This window comes from Callithrix jacchus, chromosome 5 (assembly GCF_049354715.1).
Source record: "Callithrix jacchus isolate 240 chromosome 5, calJac240_pri, whole genome shotgun sequence".
NCBI lineage: Eukaryota > Metazoa > Chordata > Mammalia > Primates > Cebidae > Callithrix > Callithrix jacchus.
The window spans coordinates 3,633,793-3,649,983 of NC_133506.1; the positions used below are offsets into that span (position 1 = coordinate 3,633,793).

The following is a 16,191-nucleotide window of genomic DNA, read 5'->3' on the forward strand; positions in this document are numbered from 1 at the left end:
CAGTATACTCTAAACTTATGGCTTTCCTTTTTTAAGGAAATAAAAATAGCTTTACTTCAGTTTCTTTTTTTTTTTTTTGAGATGGAGTTTCGCTCTTGTTACCCAGACTGGAGTGCAATGGCACGATCTCGGCTCACCACAACCTCCGCCTCCTGGGTTCAAGCAATTCTCCTGCCTCAGCCTCCCTAGTAGCTGGGATTACAGGCGTGCACCACCGTGCCCAGCTAATTTTTGTATTTTTAGTAGAGGCGGGTTTTCACCTTGTTGACCAGGATGGTATCGATCTCTTGACTTCGTGATCCACCCGCTTCGGCCTCCCAAAGTGCTGGGATTATAGGCGTTTGCCACCGCGCCCCAGCCCAGTTTCATCTTTTTAATATAAAATCTGATAGATCACATTGACTTGTAAAATGTTCTGGAAAGAGTGTACTCTGGTAGTAGCACAATTCTTTGGTGTTATAGTGACTTTTTAAACAACATAAGCAAATTCATCTCCTATTGGTACCTGCTCAGGTAAATGGTAATTCCTTCCCCTCCCTTTTTTTTTAAATTATTTTTTTCAAATGGGGTTTCACCATGTTGGTCAGGCTGGTCTTGAACTCCAAACCTCAGGTTATCCGCCCGCCTTGGCCTCCAAAGTGCTTGGATTACAGGTGTGAGCCACCACGCCTGGCCTTTTTGTTTTTGTTTTTGATATGGAGTCTTGGTGTGTCGCCAGGTTGAAGTGCGGTGGTGTGATCTTGGAAGTTCATTGCAACCTCCACCTCCCCCATTTGAGCGATTCTCTTGCCTCAGCCTCCCAAGCAGCTGAGGCTACAGGCACGTGCCACCATGCTGAGTTTAATTTTTCTTGTATTTTTAGTAGAGACAGTTTACCATGTTGGCCAGGATGGTCTCAATCTCCTGAGCTCGTGATCAGCGTACCTCTGACTCCCAAAGTGCTGGAATTACAGGCATGAGCCACCACACCTGGGCGATAAATGATAATTCTTTACCATGCTGTTCTTGTGTTTACTCTTGGTGCTTTGGTCTGCCTTGTGTTAGAGTCTCAAAAGCATCCTAGAGTATGACTTCTTTTCTGGATCAACATAACTAGCGGGGAGCAACTGTGGTGGCATGCTATTCTACATATTACTGTGCCACTGGAGTCCAGAAGGAGTAAAAAGCCACCGGATACAAACATTTCATCCCCAGGGACAGAAGGGCAGCACTCAAAGTCTAGGGGTCGGAAATAGTGCTGGGAAAAATCACATCAACCAAATCCTTTGAATTCTGTCAATAGCACCATGGACCTCCTTCCAGTGAAAATGTTTAAGGTGTGCTTGCCTTAGCAGCACATACTAAAAACTGGAATGATACAGAGAAGATTAGTATGGCCCCTGCGCAAGATGACATGCAGTTTGTGAAGCATTCTGTTTTTGTTTTTTTAATTATTATTAAAGGTCTCCATGCCGAGGCACAGAAACTCAGCAGATGTCATAGAGAAGTGATAAATGGCACAGCTGAGCACTGGAATTGGTACCCCAATTGTTCCAGACCTCAGGATTTTGACCTTAGTAACTTAATAGTTTCAAGTCATTTTGCTTAATTGATGGCTTGCTGTTTCATGATAGGAGGAGGAGAAGACTATTTGGTTAGGGAGCAATGATCAGCAAGAGAACGTAATTCAGTAAAGGTGCTGAGTCAATTTATCTCTTCTTAGGAATGAACTGTACTGTATTCAGATGGGCTACTTGATGGTTCATTCCCTCCATTCTGCTGCTGCTCATTTTCTCCCTCTTGCTTATATAGTAAATCTGCTTGTAACCTGGACTTAAAACTCTTAGACTGAAGCCCCTTCACTGCTGTCTAGTCCCAGCCTCCTAATGGGTGGGAATACTTCATTCATAGCTTTTGGTTAGTGAATAAGACTAATCAAAAGCTGGGTGTGGTGGTTCACACCAGCACTGGTGGGAGGATCACTTGAGCCCAGGAATTGAGATGAGCCTAAGTAACGTCGTGAGACCCTGTCTCAAAAAAAAAAAAAAGCCTTGTCTCTTCAAGTTTGTGCTTCATATCAAATAATAACAACCACATTGCGCTACCACAGGTCACACAGGGGGGATGATTTAAGGTTACTTGCTCTGCTGCCCAGGCTGGAGTACAGTGGTACAGTCAGCTCACTGCAACCTCGACTTCTGGGCTCAAGCACTCCTGCCTCAGCCTTTTAAGTAGTTTATTTTTTGTAAAGATGGGTTGGTCGTTGGGGGTGGTGGAGGGGTGGTTTCACTGTGTGGCTCAGGCTGGTCTTCAACTCTGGGGCTCAAGCGATGTGCCTGCCTTGGCCTCTCAAAGTGCTGGGATTACAGGTTGTGAGCCACTGTGCCTGGCCTTGGCTTCTTAAAAGGTTTTAAATCACACCAAATGGTACTGGTGCTGCTGCTGCTGATTGCCTTGATTTTTCTTTGATCCCACTTGGAAGTTTGTTAATGCCACACTCCACTATACCACACATTAGATTGCAGTGGGGGTTGGAGAGTGGCACAGTCTTTATACATACCTCCATTCTGTGGTTTGGCCTCTGAGACCAGTAGGGTCCCTGTGCTGTAACTCTGTCAGAAGTGATGGACATATTAATGCAACTACTGATTACTGATGGTAGATATGCTGCTTTACTTCTATGACCATTGAATTGACAGATTGGAATTGGAAACACCTGTCACTTTGAAGCTTTTAAGAGAACTTCACATGGATATATAGCTTAGCCATAGCTGTATCTCATACTAACAGATTTTTGTAGTGTTGTGCACCCAGCACATACAGTTTGGTGGAAAAGCAAAATAAGGTTCCTGTTCTTCGAGAGTTTAGGGTTTTAAGTTACACAACTAAGTGCTCGGTTGTGCTTGTACTAGGTACGTTCCTGCACCACGGGAACCAGGTAGAGGCTTTCTTGGCCATTTGCTAAGTCATGGTTAGACAGGAACAAGTATAAACTAGTCCGTGGTTGCAGTGTAGTTTCCTTTTGTTGAAATTCCTTTGCTTTCTCAGCTTCCCTAACATGTAAATTCTGAAGACTCATCTTGAACTCTCCCCAGTGTCCCAAATGAATTTATTCCAGTGAGGTGTAAGGGGCTTGCATTATTAACAATAGGTAGGTTTCTTTTCCAAGAGTTCTGGTCTGCTTTTTTGCTGTAGGTGATACACACACCTTTTGTGCACACTGTAGATGCACAGGTGTTTGGTGATGCCTCAGTCATGGAGATGATCAGGAAGGTGGTATAGCACCGTTGTCTCAGACACCCCTAGGTGATAGGCATTAAAGAATGTAGATTTCTGCCAGGAGGGATGGGGGCAGAATTGACTACCTTGTAGATGTCCTTTGAAAATTTTGATACAGATCACATTTTTAAGAAGTGAATTCTACCTTATTCGCACTTATGTATGCTTGCTACTTAAAATTCATTCCTTTGATCAAGTCCTGTAAATGTGGAGCCCGGCATTTCCTCCCTTCCTGCCCCAGCAATCAGACAAATAGGGAGAATTATTTTGCATCTTTGTGCAAGGCAAGTTAGCATAGATCATGAGGAGAGACCATATGAGTCTCAGTGCTCTTGTAAAGGTGGGTAGATTTCAGATTGGGGTGAATTACAAAATGTGAACCGTTGCTAAAATGGGTGGATATAGAAATAGTATTCTCAGAATCAGGTCATGGTTCTGTCAGTTATGTGACTGAGGACAGGTTGTTTCCCTCTGGCCTCAATGTTTCTTTTACAATATGGGATTAAATTAGATAATCTTGTGTCCAGTTTGATGCTTCTGTGATTATATAAACCTAGACTTTGGATTCCTGGAAATCTGTCCTGAGTTTGAACCTTAAACTAAAGAGACCAGGAACAGAACTCCAAATTTTGATCAGGCTCCTGCTCTCCTGGTTATTCTAGTGTGGTAGTGATTCCATACTGCAGCTTGAGAACTTCAAAGGGGAAGTCTTCATTTCTCTTTTTGGGGGCTGACCCTATCCTGATGATTATATCCTGGAGCAGGTAGACTGGAGGCATTTCCCCTGGATCCATTCCTCCTTAGTCCCCTGAACCAAAAAGGAGTTAACGATACTGCAGAAGGACCCAAAGGTGCACTTCCCTGTTTGTGAGCACGAAAAGGGACAGTTGACACTGGGTACTTACTGTGGCAGGCAGGGAATACTTTCTGTAACTGTCCTCATGAGTTGACATTACTATCCCTACTTTACAGGTGGGGTAATCCAGGCAAAGAAAAATCGTAAGGGGTAAGCAAAGATGTTTAAATCATGGATGTCTGTATGACTCCAGAGGTAGAAACCCTCCCTCAACTATTGCCAGTCCCTCCCTGACTTTTGGGGAAAGTGGGAGGCCACTGGCAGCAGTCTTCTGTCATGGATTCTGAGCTGCTGGGTTAGGAGCTCTGCCCTGATCCTAGTGCCTTTTCAGTTTGCCAACTCCAACTATAGTGTGGATGGGCCTTACCTAATGGTGGAGGCTTCTTGGCCTCCACAGTCAAGCGTATGATTGCTGTGGGGACCTGAACTTATTTTGTTGGTTTTTTTGTCTGTTTTTGGCTTTTTGTTTGTATTTTGTTTTCGAGACAGTCTCACTCTTGTTGCTCATGCTACATTGGAGTGGCGCAATCTCAGCTCACTGCAACCTCCCATCTCCTGGGTTCAAGCAGTTCTCCTGCTTCAGCCTCCCAAGTAGCTGGGATTATAGGTGCGCACCACCATACCCAGCTAATTTTTATATTTTTAGTAGAGATAGCATTTCACCATGTTGGCCAGGCTGGTCTTGAACTCCTGACCTCAGGTGATCCAGCCTCCCAAAGCGCTAGGATTACAGGCATGATCCACCACGTCCGGCCTGAACTTATTTTGCAGCAGTTTGTGAAGGCTTTGTGTTAGCATGTTCAGAGTCTCTGGGCAGAGGAAAATGCCCACTCCACTATAGTCCTACCCTGCTTTTGAGAGCCTGTTTGAAGGTTCTAGCAGGAGTGCAGCTACTAGCACACCTTTGACCAAAGACCAGCCCTTCTCTATCAGGAATGGTCAGCCTCTTGGACTGAGCGTGCAGTTCAGGAGGGACACACGTGGAGTGGTGACGGAGGAAGGGGACACCACTTAGCCAGATCAGCCAAATCAACCCTGGTGAACAATGGGGTGACAGATGTCACAGCCAGATCGTCCTCACCTCCCTATCCTGCTTTTGAAGACCATGCATGCCTCCTCAGTTTGCTTCCTTCTCCATATCCAATTTTGTCCTCAAGTTAGGTTATTTTTAAAGAGTTAATATGTACACTGGTTAGATTTGTTCAACTTTTGGATAAGCCTTTGGGGATGTTGGAGTTAGATTAATAGCATCTGGTTTTTTGGGGTTTTATTTTGGTTTTTGTTTTTGACCTTCACCCAGTACAGCCAAGTGGGAAACCCTGTGGCCGTTTTCTTTTCCATATTTTCACACTTTTTAGTTTTTCTGTGCACGTCTTAAGTTTTGTAATGTTGCCAAGTACTTTGTGTCAGCCTGACTCCTTAGTATATGGATCTAAACCAAATTTATTGTTGAAAATTTCAGTTTATGAGCACCTTCAGTAGCTCTTAGTCATATGTATGAATAAGGAATGTGTAGTTTTATAGAAAGGATTTGTATTTTTGGTTCAGTTTATGACCTATGAGGAATATCCTTAGGGCTGCTGATTTAAATTTGGAGAATCCCCGAGTTAGAAAAGCAGGGATAAGAAAACTTGTCTACCTTCTCTATGTCCTTTGATGAGGCCAAGAAGGAAAAGAAGAGTGATGGTGGTTGGTGTAGTTTGTCTTTTCAGTCTTAGGGGAAAAAATATTCAATGGATGGTCTTGTGTAAGCCTGTGGAGGATTTTCTGATTGGCTTTCAAGACTTGATCCTGCATTTGTGAGTGGATCCAGGATGCCAAGGTAGGCAACAGGAGTGTGAGCATGATGTTAGTTTGTTAAAGGAGTGACCTTGCCACCCAGACACTTCAGCCCTCTATTCCACCTTCTTGCAGCCTCTCTGTGCAACTTTTGGTCATTACGTGGGGTGGATAAGGAATTGGGAATTGCAGGCGGGTGCCTTTCCTGGTTAGGACTTTGGAAGTGGAAGAGGGAAATGTTAAGGACTGTTGAATGAATTTCAGCTCATTTGGCACTTAATTGGAGCCCGCTGGACTCAGGAAGAATCTGTTCTTGGATTTATGAATAGGAAAGATAGAACTTCCTAAGGCAAGGGAAGGGTGGCCACAGAAAATGAGGGGCAAGTTACTCCCTTGTAGCAGAGAATGGGATTCCCTATCAACAGTAATATGCTGGTAAACTGGCTGGCAGGGGGAAGGAAGCCATGAGTTTTTGCAATTGCCCAATTTCTATAGTTTTAAACTTGCCAAGCCCACCTACTTACACAATTTCCTAGTATGTAACAGTTGGCTCTTGCAAGCCACACAAACTTGCGCCAGCACACTGCCACAAACATCCCTCAAGTATTTGAATTTCCAGTGTGTGCGCAGGTATGTGCTGTGTGGCAAGAGATGCTGAAACAGTGTTTATTCTGAAGATCTTTGTCATTTAACTGACAGGCAAGAAGCTGGAGAAACATCGACAGAATGTTGTGTGGCATGAATTGAATACAGTAGTCCAGAGTAAGAAGTTGAGTGCTGGAAAGATGTGAAAAGGGGAGCATATGTAAGCTAGGCTTGAAGGATAATGATAATTGCTAACACATGGTCATAGCAGTGCCAGACTCTGTACTAAGCACCATGCATACATTATTTATATTAATCTTCAGAAATAGATACTATCCCCTACTTTACACCTGAGGAACTTGAGGTTTACTGACAGTAAGTATTTTGCCCAAGTTACATGGATACGACATCAATTTAGTATTGTAGGAGGTCATTATTGTGGCTAGGAAGGAGTAAGGCCAGTGTCTGGAGCCTGGTCACTTCACTGCAGAGCCCACACTCTTGCCCCCTGCATCAGGTTGCAATTAAATGTAAAAAGGGGGGTTCAAGGAGAGAAAAAGCCTTAACAGTCCAAGGTTCAAGATTAGATGGGAATCAGAATATTTGAGTTCTAGTCTCAATTTCATTTGGCCTTAGCCAAACCACATCTTCCCTCTATGCCTTAGATTGAGAGACTTGAATCAGATGATCATTCAGTTCTTTTTTATTTCTGACATATTGTGCATTTTAAGTTAGAAAAATGGGAATAAATATGTCTTCTTTAAGTGACAGTGAGAGAATGTCCCCTACCGGAGTACATTGAGGTTGGTAGAAAGAGTAAACCGAAGATAACAAACTGTAAAGGCTGTCTCCCAAGTGGTAGAAGCACAGGCAGAAAATGTTGGAGCTACAGACTCAGCTGTCCATTTGGCACACCTGACTAGCTCCAAATGGAAGGCTGAGGGGGTAGGGACATACAGAGATGATAAACTGGTGTTTGATGTTAGATGTTCCTAGAAAGCCTGCTTCTCTCGGTGGCTCAGCAGCAGGTCAGAGCTAGATTTGGGTCATTTCTGAGGATCCTTGAGTTATCACTCGTTTCCTAGCATTCATAAATTTGACAGATATTAATAGAGCACCTGCTGTGTGCTAGGTGTTGGCACAGAAGCAAGGCTAGTCTGGTCCCTCCGTTTATTGAAGTTACAGTCCAAGAGGGAAATACATAATAAGCAAGTTGCACATTTTGATAGGAGTATACGGATTGGGGATTTTGTTGGATTAGAGTCAGGGAATGTCTGTGACTTCAACATAACAGATAGGACGTGACTGAGAGTGGAAATGGTGAAACCAGTTAAGACTATTTCATCCAGCCAAGATGTGCTTGGCAGTAAAAGAATGCACAGACATCTGGTGGGTGCTACGAGACCTCTCACAAAAATAAGTGATACAATTTTTGACTTCTTTTTATTGACTCAAATGTGATATTTAATATGGTTCTGTAAGACTTTGGTCCTAAAAAGGAGGTTGAAAGTCCCATGGGGTTAATGATAAAGGCACCATGTGAAAAGTAAATGACTCTGGTTTAAAGTAGGTAGCTGCTTAAGAGATGTAGGACGGAAGAGTGGCATGAACAGTTTTAATCACAGATTTCTAAGCAGAGATAGGCTTAGAAGTAGATTTCAAAGGAGATTAAACATGTTTTGGAAGAGATTAATCCCATGGTTTATAGATCATTTAAAGGAAATATTGCTCAAAGGATAGAAAGCTATAGATGGAAAAGATTTGTTAATAAAGAGTTGTGATTCCAATGAGAAAAGGAGACAAATCTGTGAAGAACAAAACTGGTTGGTTGCACGGGAAGCTCTGACCTCAGAATGGAAGCCAGACCACCTTACAGGGCATCACAACAGTGAGAGGCCAGCGCCTTATGCTACTGAGGCATACATGGGTCCACAACAGTATGGTTGGGGGTTGATTCTAGGTTTAAAAAAGAAACTGCAAAAAGATGTAGTCCAGGAAAAGTGGTGTAATGGTAATGATTAGGAAGGAATAGTCCATCAGAAATTGAGGCCTACACGGGAAGATAACCCTAGCCCACTACACGTTTGGCCAGACCATGGCCGTCTCTTTTGGGGACATTTGAGAAATCATAGAGTGAGAAGACAGCAGCTCCAGTTGTTGCCTGTAATCTCACCACCTGAAGTAATCACTGCTAATGCTTTTATCATTTGCAACAACCTCTTAGCAGGGGGAGGACCTGTAGTTCTCCAGTGAAAAATTTCCCCAGCGGCCGAGCGCAATGGCTCACGCCTGTAATCCCAGCACTTTGGGAAGCTGAGGTGGGCGGATCACGAGGTCAAGAGATTGAGACCATCCTGGCCAACATGGTGAAACCCCATCTCTACTTTTAAAAAATACAAAAATTAGCTGGGCATGGTGGCACTCGCCTACAGTCCCAGCTACTCGGGAGGCTGAGGCAGGAGAGTTGCTTGAACCCAGGAGGCAGAGGTTGCAGTGAGCTAAGATTGTGCCACTGTACTCCAGCCTGGCACCTGGTGACAGAGCAAGACTCTGTCTCAAAAAAAAAAAAAAAAAATTCCCCAACTAGGCACGGTGGCTCATGCCTATAATCCCAGCACTTTGGGAGGCCAAGGCAGGCAGATCACCTTAGGTCAGGAGTTCAGTGCCAGCCTGGACAATATGGTGAAACCCTGTCTCTACAAAAATATGAAAATTAGTCGGGCATGGTGGCAGGTGCCTGTAATCTTAGCCACTCTGGAGACTGTGGCAGGAGAATGACTGGGACCTGGAAGGCAGAGGTTACAGTGAGCCGTTATCATGCCATTGCACTCCAGCCTGGGCAACAGAATGAGACTGTCTCAAAAAATAATAGTAATTTCCCCAACATTTTATTATGTAGCAAAGTTGAAAAAAATTATACCCATATATCCACCATTCAGATCTTATAAACACCACCTTTGTTTTTATCACATTTATTCAACAACTCATTGTTTGGTAGATTTCAAAGAAGTTGCAGGCATCAGTACACTTCTGAACATTTCAACATGCCTTAACTTTAGTGCAACGTTTGTTTATGGGTTGTTAGGTTTTTGTGGGTTTTTTGGTAAAATTTTACAATCAGATGTGTACGCTCTAAGTGTTCCTAAGTGGCAAATGCACACTGCTGTGACCCACATTTGCTAAGAATGTTTCCTTTCCCACTTGGAGCTCTCTGCCTCTGCTCAGTTAATACCTGTCCTTCCCCTTGGGGAGAAGGGACGACAACCAGTGTTTTGAATATCTTCATCACAGATTAGTGTTGCCTGTTCTGAAACTTCGTAAGTGGGATTTGTTTACTTTATTCTTCATTTTTATCTGTATTACAGATATTAATAGTTTGTTTCTTTTTTGTTGCTGAATAGTTTTCTATAAACATCACAGTTCTCATATTGATGAATACCTGGGCTGTTTCAAGTTTTGGCTATTGTGGATAAAACTGCTGTGAACAGTCTTATTCAAATCTTTGTGGACATAATGTTTTCAGTTTTTTTGGCTAAAAACTTAGGAGTGGAATTGCTCTTGGGCTAGGTGTATATTAGGTTTTTAGATAAGCTGCCAGACTGTTTTCCAAAGTGGTACGTTTAATGCTTTCACTAACAGTATATGAGGGTTCCATATCCTTGCCAGCATTTGGTGGTGGTAGTCTTTTTTATGATACTTTTAGCCACTGTGGTGGGTATGTAACAGTAGCTTATTGTGGTTTTATTTTTCATTTCCCTGATAATTAATGCTGTGGATCACTTTGCTTACTTCTGATTCACATATTTTCCTTTATGAAGTGTCTGATCAAATCTTTTGCCCATTTTAATTGACTGTCATTTAATATTGAATTGTAGGTGTCCTCATTTAAATTTTAAAGTTGAACTGTACAAGATCAGGACGGGGGAGATTCACTGTTGCACATTAGTTCAATTGAAAAAGGCCTGAAGTATGACTTGAACAAAAGCACATTCATCATTTGTTCAGCAAATGGTTATTAGTACCAGCTATATACTAAGTACTAGTACTAGCAATACAGAGATAATATCCAGCCCTGGTTCAAGGAGCCCATAGTTTACAGTGTTAACAGACAAAAGGAGAAATTCTGGTGTGGCTTCAACGTTAAGTCAGCCACTAAATACTTACTGAGTACCTACTGTAGGATAGTTACTGTTGTGGTTCCCGGAGCTAGCCAAACAGAGCTCCTACTCTAGTACAGCTTATTTTCTGGGGGAGACAGTGCAAAAGCCCTGAGAGGGGAAATAAGGTTGATGTTAGGTATATGTGGATCAGAAAGGCTAACCTGGCGGGAGGATAGTTGGGTGACTAGATGATCAGTTAGGCAAGGTTCAGATCTTACAGGGCCTTGAAGACCATGGTAAGAACTTTGGGTTTTATCTTAAGTGATTTGGGAAGGCATTCCACGGTTTTCAATGGAGAAATGACATGATCAGGTTTCTGTTTAGCTAATAAACCCAGAAATGTGTGTGTGGTTGGAGAAACACTGATGAGGAAACCATTGCAGTCATCCAAAGTAGGGTTAAGAAAATCCTTGGGGAAAATGCGTAAGGGTTCATAAAGGAATAATGTTATATTGGAAATGTGGATGATAGGACATTTGCTAGGCAGGAAAGTCAGGTATGTGTATTAGATGAACTGGAAATAACTTTGGATGACTAGTTGGGTGGGGGTGGGTGGCAGGAGGTAGGGCTGTTGGCCAACTGGGAAGGGGTCTGAAGGTTGATCTAGGGATGCAGGGTTACCAAATTGCACAACTACCAAACACTATGTAGGTATGTCCTTGGGAGTTGTGCAGCAAGGTAGCCTTGCTAGGGAGTTTGGCTCTAAGCCTGAAAGCAGCTATAGGCTTTTACTTAGGATGGAGACTGGAAGCTGGCATCTGGGATGACTAGCTGGGGCAGTGCTAGGACAGAAACCAAGCAGGAGGCAAGAGACTATAAGGCCTGAAGTTAGGTGGGGATTGTTGAACTGGAAGTGGAGGTTTCGGGCTTACAATGAACAGTCAAGAGGATTTGAGGTGTGGATTAGGGTGAAAAGCTAATGAGCCCTTTTTATTTATTTTGCTTGTTTGTTTTGTTTTTGTTTTTCATTTTATGAGGCCTTTTAAAAAATACAAAACTAGGCCGGGTGCAGTGGCTCATGCCTGTAATCCCAGCACTTTGGGAGGCCAAGGCGGGTGGATCACAAGGTCAAGAGATCGAGACTAAAGTTAGATTATGCCTAACACGGTGAAACCCTGTCTCTACTAAAAATACAAAAATTTAACCGGGCATGGTGACACATGCCTTTAGTCGTAGCTATTCAGGAGGCTGAGGCAGGAAAATTGCTTGAACTGGGAGGCGGAGGTCGCAGTGAGCTGAGATCGTGCCACTGCACTCTCGCCTGGGCGACAGAGTAAGACTGTCTCAAAAAAAAATGTATAAAATGTTGAAACAATACAAAAGTATATGGAGTTCACAAAATTTACATCTTCCACTCCTTCGAGCTACCTAAAACATTTAGTATATCTTTCATTTTTCTGTGTATTTATGTTTGTATTCAAATATATTGTAAATACATACCTATAATTGAAGTTTAAAATGGAAGTTTACAATTGAAATAAAAAATAGTCGGCTGGGCGCGGTGGCTCAAGCCTGTAATCCCAGCACTTTGGCAGGCCGAGGCAGATAGATCACAAGGTCAAGAGATCGATACCATCCTGGTCAACATGGTGAAACCCCGTCTCTACTAAAAATACAAAAAATTAGCTGGGCATGGTGACGCCTGTAATCCCAGCTACTCAGGATGCTGAGGCAGGAGAATTGCCTGAACCCAGGAGGCGGAGGTTGTGGTGAGCCGAGATTGCGCTATTGCACTCCAGCCTGGGTAACAAGAGCAAAACTCCATCTCAAAAAAAAAAAAAAAAAAAAGGTCAGACTCTTCTTATTATTACTTGGTTATTTTGAGATGGAGTCTCATATACAGTGGCATGATCTTGGCTCACTGCAACCCTCCCAACTCCCAGGTTCAAGTGATTCTCCTGGATCAGCCTCCTGAGTAGCTGAGACTACAGGTGTGTACCAGCATGCCCAGCTAATTTTGGTAGAGACTGGGTTTCACCATGTTGGCCAGGTTGGTCTTGAACTCCTGACCTCAAGTGATCTGCCCACGTTGGGCTCCCAAAGTGCTGGGGTTACAAGAGTGAGCCACTGTGCCTGGCCTGTGTTTTTTTTTTTTAAGAGATGGGGTTTCTCCATGTTGGCTGGGCTGGTCTTGAACTCCTGTCCTTAGGTGATCTGCCTGCCTCAGCCTCCCAAAGTGCTGGGATTACAGGCGTGAGCCACTGCACCCGGCTTATTTTTTTATTTTTTCATATAATACCAACATAATATAGTTCTGGCTTATTTTTTAGTCACTACTCAGCATTGTCTTGTTCACATATACCATAATCAGTGGATAGACCTTTAAGCTGCCTTTGGTTTTTCAGTATTCTCAGCATTAGTGAAATGAACATTCTTTTTGAGTTGTCTCTGTACTGTGTAAACATTGCCTTAGAGAGCATGTGAGGTGACATGCATGGAGTTCACGTTGCGACCTGGGGGAAGCTGTGATCCTGATCCCTTGGGGGAGCATGTATTCTGCTCTGGGTCTGTCCTTGGGGAACCTCCAAGGGAGTGATCAGGATGGTCAGAAGTCTGCAGGCCACATTCTAGGGGCAACAGTCAAAAGAACTGGGGCTGTTTCTCCAGATTTCTGCTGGGACTGTTAACAGCTTCCATGTATCAGATGAGTTCTTAGAGGGAGGTAGGGTAAGGCCTTCCCGTAGCGCCCTAGGCTGGGGAGGAAGTAGAACTACTGGGTAGAAGTAAGAATTCCAAAGAGTTAAGTCAGTTTGGATAGGATTTGTATGGACTTAGACTTTCTGATGACTGGACTGTAAGACTGCGTTTTCTATCACTGGGAGCATTCACACAGGGCCAGGGTGCTGTGGAGGGGCAGTGTATGAGGCACGTTGAATTCTGAGTGATTCCAAAGTTGATAACAGCATTCTAGATGGAGACTGCGAGGACCAAGATGGGGTGCTGTGGGCTGCGAGGGAAGAGCGATTGACTGAGGATCAGTACAGGGAAGGCCAAGGCTGGAGGCATCTCAGGGTATATAGTTCTGGGAAATCTGGAATGCTGAGTGAGGTTCAGTGAAAGATCTGATCTCGTCTACTCTCCTGCTTGAGTGGTCTTCAGGTGTATGGGCCAAGGGGGACACGGCTAGCATGAGGCTTGAGGTTGATTGTTACGGTGGCTGCAGGAGGATGGAACACCCGGGTGTTGTCATGGTGATCCATGCAAGAAAATAATATCTCCAGCAGAGGGAAGGAGTGAATCGGAGAAGCTTGATGCTGCCTGATTACATGGGCAAGACATCACGTAGTTTGCAGCTGGCTGGGCAGGGAGCTGGGGCTGGAGATGAACTTTAAGATTTCATTCAGCAAATATGTATTGTTTTGGTGCTTCGGATAGAACAATAAACAGAACAGCTAAGTATACCTTCCCTCACAGAGTTTATATTCTAGTGCGGGAAACAGTATACAAATACATGTAATGTTAGAAATTGAGAAAAAGCAGAAAAGGGGTGTGTAGTTTCAAGTGGGGCTGAAACTTTAGAGTGGATAAAACAGTCTTTTATAACAGGGAAGATTACTTTGAGTAAAGACTTTTGGGGAAAGGGAGCAGTGAGCCATGTGGATATAATGCAGAGAAAGAACACATTCCAGGTACTGCAAAGGGTTTGGGGTAGAAACAAACTTGGCTGGCTGGGTGCAGTAGCACACACTATCATGCCAGCGCTTTGGGAGGCTGAGGCAGGTGGATCTCTTGATCCCAGGAGTTCAAGAGAAGCCTGGGCAACATAGTGAGGCCCTGTCTCTACAAAAAAAAAAAAATTAGCTGGACATTATGGTGCATGCCTGTAAGCCTAGCTACTTAGGAGGCAGAGGTGGGAGGGATTGCTTGAAACCAAGAGGCAGAGGTTCTGCTTCACTCCAGTCTGGTGACGGAGTGAGACTGTCTCACAAAAGAAAGAAGGAACAAACAAACCTGGCTTATTTGAGGAGTGACAAGTTAGATGGCTGAAATGGAGTGAGTAAGAGAGATGATATTAGATCAGCCAGGCATGGTGGCTCACGCCTGTAATCCAAGCACTTTGGAGGCTAAGGTGGGTGGATCACCTGAAGTCAGGAGTTCAGGACCAGCCTGACCAACATGGTGAAACGCCGTCTTTAAAAAAATAAAAAGAAAAAGATATTAGATCAGGTTAAAGAAATCTAGACCTTTCAAGACCTTATGGGTCACAGTAAAGCTTGGATTTTTTTTTTCTTTTTTTTTTTTTGAAATGGAGTCTAGCTTTGTTACCCAGGCTAGAGTGCAATGGCATGTGATCTCAGCTCACTGCAACCTCCTGCCTCAGCCTTCCATAGTGCTGGGATTACAGGCACCCACCACCACGCCAGCTAATTTTTTTATTTTTAGTAGAGACAGGGTTTCACCACGTTGGTCAGCCTGGTCTTGAACTCCTGACCTCAAGTGATCCACCCTAAAGTGCTAGGATCATAGGCATGAGCCACCACGCCCGGCCAAGTTTGGATTTTTTCTAAGTGCAATAGGAAATGGGAAGGTTCAGGCAGAGGTGTAACATGACCTCACTTTTTTTTGCTTGGTTTTTTTGAGATGGAATCTCACTGTCACCCAGGCTGGAGTGGAGTGCAGTGGCACAATTTTGGCTCACTGTACCTCCACCTCCCAGGTTCAAGTGATTCTCCTGCCTCAGCCTCCTGAGTAGCTGGGATTACAGGTGCATGCTGCCACACTCAGCTAATATTTATATATTTTTAGTAGAAATGGGGTTTTACCATGTTGGCCATGCTGTTTTCAAACTCCCTACCTCAAGTGATCTGCCTGTTTTGGCCTCCCAAAGATGATGACTTCCTAGGGGGATTACAGGTGTGAGCCACTGCACCCGGCCTCAGGTTTTAATAGGATCACCCTGATTGCAGTATTTAAAATAGCCTGCTGGGGTAGAGATGGGGGAATGGAAGTAGAGACGGCATGGAATAAGGGAGACCAGTTTAAGAGGCTGATGCTGTAAGCCAGGTAAGAAACAGTGATGGCTCAGACTGGGTAGCAGCACTGGAAATAGTGAGGAGTTGGACATTAGCCCTCGTTAGAGGTTAGGAGAATTAGCAGGGGATCCTAACTCCACCATAAGAGATAGGTTCCCAGGGTCAGCGAGAAGTCACTGGGGGAAGATGCTTTGTGGGGACATTATCTGGATCATAGTTATATGTGGGGTAATGTTAGGATCAAAACTTGGATTAGGGTCTGACCTGGGACCAGTAAGGGGATCAGAATGAGATTTATTGGTTTTTGCAAAGGCCAAGATTGGAGTCTAAGTCTGGATAGCCCTATTGGGATTAAGACAAATTTGCAGGTGAGGATAGTTTGGGGTCATAGTTATAGATGGAGGCTAGCACCCCTTTTCAATATCTTCAGACCAGGTTTGGCTGTAACCACTATCTTCTGTGCCATTGAGCTTACCTGGGGCTTAAGGGGTTTGGAGGCTGTAAGGCCTTCTCATCCTTGGGTGTCATGGGGGTGGACATATGCACAGCCCTGCCTGGGTGAAGCCTGCTGGACTTCCCA

General features: G+C 43.9%; 1 protein-coding gene and 1 non-coding gene across 22 annotated transcripts in view; both read left to right on the forward strand.

Moving 5' to 3' along the window:
* The window catches only part of LOC100389040 (RNA-binding protein 12), a 40,511-nt gene that overhangs the window by 17,422 nt on the left and 6,898 nt on the right, over positions 1 to 16,191 (forward strand). The gene's annotated exons all lie outside the window — the stretch shown is intronic.
* Positions 1,319 to 1,422, forward strand: LOC118154258 (U6 spliceosomal RNA). The gene has a single exon (XR_004744143.1). It is a non-coding gene; the product is annotated as a U6 spliceosomal RNA (small nuclear RNA).